This window comes from Prionailurus bengalensis, chromosome C2, assembly GCF_016509475.1.
Source record: "Prionailurus bengalensis isolate Pbe53 chromosome C2, Fcat_Pben_1.1_paternal_pri, whole genome shotgun sequence".
NCBI classification, from domain to species: Eukaryota; Metazoa; Chordata; class Mammalia; order Carnivora; family Felidae; genus Prionailurus; species Prionailurus bengalensis.
Genome location: NC_057350.1, coordinates 43,072,338 through 43,075,976, shown reverse-complemented (window position 1 = coordinate 43,075,976; position 3,639 = coordinate 43,072,338). Strand labels below are relative to the sequence as shown.

At 34.4% G+C, this 3,639-nt stretch overlaps 2 non-coding genes across 2 annotated transcripts; both read left to right on the top strand.

Annotated features, from left to right (window-relative positions):
• The first annotated feature begins 637 nt into the window (after positions 1-637).
• Positions 638-717, top strand: LOC122492525. The gene has a single exon (XR_006299697.1). It is a non-coding gene; the product is annotated as a small nucleolar RNA U2-19 (small nucleolar RNA).
• A 158-nt stretch (positions 718-875) lies between these two features.
• On the top strand, positions 876-944 carry LOC122492524. The gene has a single exon (XR_006299696.1). It is a non-coding gene; the product is annotated as a small nucleolar RNA U2-30 (small nucleolar RNA).
• Positions 945-3,639: the final 2,695 nt, after the last annotated feature.

Sequence of the window (3,639 nt, the reverse complement as noted above, 5' to 3'; positions counted from 1 at the left end):
TCTTGGGGCAATTCATTCTAAACTCCTACCAGCTAATCTTTGATCTTGTGTCACAAGTGTCTCAGTCAACCAGGGTAAATCCAGATGAAGGTGATACAAAACAGATTACATATTTTCAATAGAAAGATTAACATGGAACACAGATGATCCATGTATAGTCAACAATGCAAAACACTGAAATTATACTACAGAGTATCAACAAATATCCACACTTCAATACTTTGGAAATGAATGAAGATAATAAATAGAATTATTTTAAATTACTCAGGCATTAGCTCTTCCTCTGTATTTCATTACTTATTCATTTATTTGTTCACCAAACATTCACTGGAGTACCAGACAGGCCAAAGGCATTGCTGTGAACTGTGAGGAGCAATGTCCATAATTATTTCCACTTTCCTAGTAGCAATCTGTTATAATTCAATGTAGCTTTATAATTTTAAAATTAGAGCCTTAAATTTGGATAGCTGTACAATCTAAATTTCTCTAGCATTGTCTTATATGTTGAGGCTCTAGACTTATAAGGTTTCCATTCATAAGTTATGTGGTATTGGACAAGTTAAATATCTGTCTGGGGATCATTTTCTCATCTGTGAAATAAAAATAGTTCTCTCTGAGATTTGCTCTTACTGAAGTGAATCAATGATGAAAATAGACAATTCTGAGCATCAGAAGACCTTCTAATTTACCTGATGCATGATCCCTATAGTTCTGAAAAGCAAAAAAAAAAAAAAAAAAAGTAATTTAGAAAAATAAGGGCTTACATCTGAGTGTGTGTGTGTGTGTGTGTGTATAAAGATGACAGTGTATAACTGAGGACTTGATGAATGAGATTGGGGTGAGTATGGAGGGGATATGAAAGACTAATCATTTCTGAGCAATGATGGAAGATTTTACTACTGACATTTACAACTATGAATGTTTCTACACTTGATCTGAGCTCAAGAAAAACAAAATAAGTGCATATATTCCATAAGGTTGCTGAGAAAACTGAGATTAGGCTTATGAAATACTTAGAGTCTAGCACTTAGCAATAACTCAGTCAATGTTTACTGATGACTATTATTTGTAATTATTATCATTAGAATAAATGATGAAATTATTAAAAGTATTATTAGAAGCTCAGAATAAAGTCTTAAATATTTTTATTATGCTAAAAACACAGAGATTCAATATGTATGTGTTTGCCTTGTACCAAGAAGGAAAAGAAAACAGAACCATGTTACAAATTACAATATAATATCATGTATTTACAGCTTCAAGATACAAACAGGAGTAGTAGTTATTAAACTGATGGGGACAAGAGGGACTTGTAATGCCTAATTACCCCTCCCTTTGGGATTAGCATAAAGTCACTTTTCCTGATCATTAGAGGGTACAGGTTCACCCATAAGTATGGACCAAATGAATAATGAACAGATCCACTGACAGACACCTTGAGAAATAAGATAATTCAGATGGTCAAGCCTGACACCTGAGGCACAGAATTCACTTTATAAACTCATCATAGTTGTGTTAGCAATAAAATCTCACACCTGTTTTTTTAATTTTTTTTTCCCTTGGTGGTGCCATCAGTTATTGTAGGTGATTTTTCCCCCATGTATTTGATATCCACAGGGCAAATGTTTTCACCCTGCTCAGTGAACTGTGCTAAAACGTCTTTCTGAAACCCTTCATTATTACCTTTGAAGGGATATAGGTCTTTAAAATCTCTTTACAGAGAACTTATACAGGGGAAAAAAGCATTCTCATCCTCCCCCGCCCCCAAACACACACACACACACATACACACACACACACACACACACACACACACGACCATTATAAGCCCCCACTGGGTATATACTATCATCTCATAATTAACAAAAACAGTGCCTTATACTTGCCTTTTTCTCACTTCCATAAAGCTGCTGGTTCTTGAATTTTCCAATACACTGAGGAGAATTTTAAAGCTATTAGTGAATTGTGGAGAAATATTGGTCTTAAGGTGCTGTGTTTTGTTTGTTTCTTTTTTTAATTGTTTTATTTGTATTTTAAAAAGTTTAAATACAGAATATATGGCACTGTAGTCACAGGTTAGAACAAGTTGCTTCTGGGGAACTTCTTCAGTTTAATCATCTTTTCCAACCTCACACTATTCCAGACCATCAGGAAAATTAGAGTATTTACACCAGACACCCCTGACCTTAACATGTATTTCCTTTCCTTCTCCTGAAACCATTTGCCTGGGACTTTATCCTGAAGTTTTTAACAGATAAATGGGGGAAAAACCCAACTGTACATTTCCAACACCTATCTGATTGATATATTCTGTACTCATTCTAGAATCATCACATGTTAGGATGGGAAGTTAGACACTCTCCTAAATATAGATGGCAAATGGAAATCCATTTTCACGGTTGGGAGCAAATTATTCAGATTCAGATACCAACACCAGTCCCAGTAAACTAGTAACCCCCAACTAAACCCCAGTAAACCCCAAGCTAAGTAAACCTGTACCAGGTAGCGACCTTCCCTGACTTCATTTATTTATCTATAAAATGGGGATAAAAATATCTCATAAGATTGTTGTGAGGATAAATGTGATAATTTATTTTTAAATGTGTTAAGTATTGTGATGCCTGGCATTTAGTAAGCATTCACTAATTTGTGGCTATTTTACAGCTTTCTTCATGTTTTCATGTTCCAATTGTAAACACAGACTTTCAAGTCAGAACCAGGTTCAAAGAATATTATGTATAAGATATTTGTGATAAAATTCACCTTTTTGAATCTCGGTTTATTCTATTTTCTCAAAGGTGTTCTGAGGATTAAATAGTGACCATAAAATACCTAACATACATCCTGGAACTTAATAATTACTCTGTAAGTGATAGTTTCTTCCCCCATTTCCATTACTATATATCCCAGCAAATATAAAAATGTAGTCAACATGTAATAGTCATAAATCTAAATAATACTGTTGACTAGTCCATTCTTTGCTATTCATTGCCTGCCAACTGGAAAGCCAGTTGGAAACATGATGGCCTTGGCTTTGGCAAATGAGATATTGGCACAAGTGCACTGGGAAGCCTTTTTTGAAGGGCTTTTCTTTCCCCGCCCCCCTAATAAAAGGGACAGAAGAGGTTAGTTTCAACCCTTCCCTCCCATTTTATGCTTTAACTGTGTCCATGATTTCTGGGCCTGCAGTAACCGTCCTGAGACCACGAAAGGAAGACTAATATAATTGCAGAGATAGCAACCCTGGCATTATCCCATAGATAAACCAATGCCAAGAGCTGCCTATTCAGCATTTCTTGTTAACCAAGATAGTAACTATTATTTGGAGAGGTGAGTGTTGGTTGGGTTTTCTGCTACTTTTAAAGTGGTATCTCCCACTAGAGATATTAAACCTTTTTCTGTCTACAAATTAGCCCCAAAAACCAAAAGAAAAGAAAATATATAATTTTCACCCCCTGCTAACAATTTGAATCTAATCTTTAATTTTATGTATTTTTATTTATGTATGTATTTTATTTATACATGTATTTATGTATGTATGTATGTATGTATGTATTTATGTATGTATTTTATTTATGTATTTTATGCATATTATGTATGCTCCTGGCCAGATGATTCCTTAGTCTTTATTCTAACATT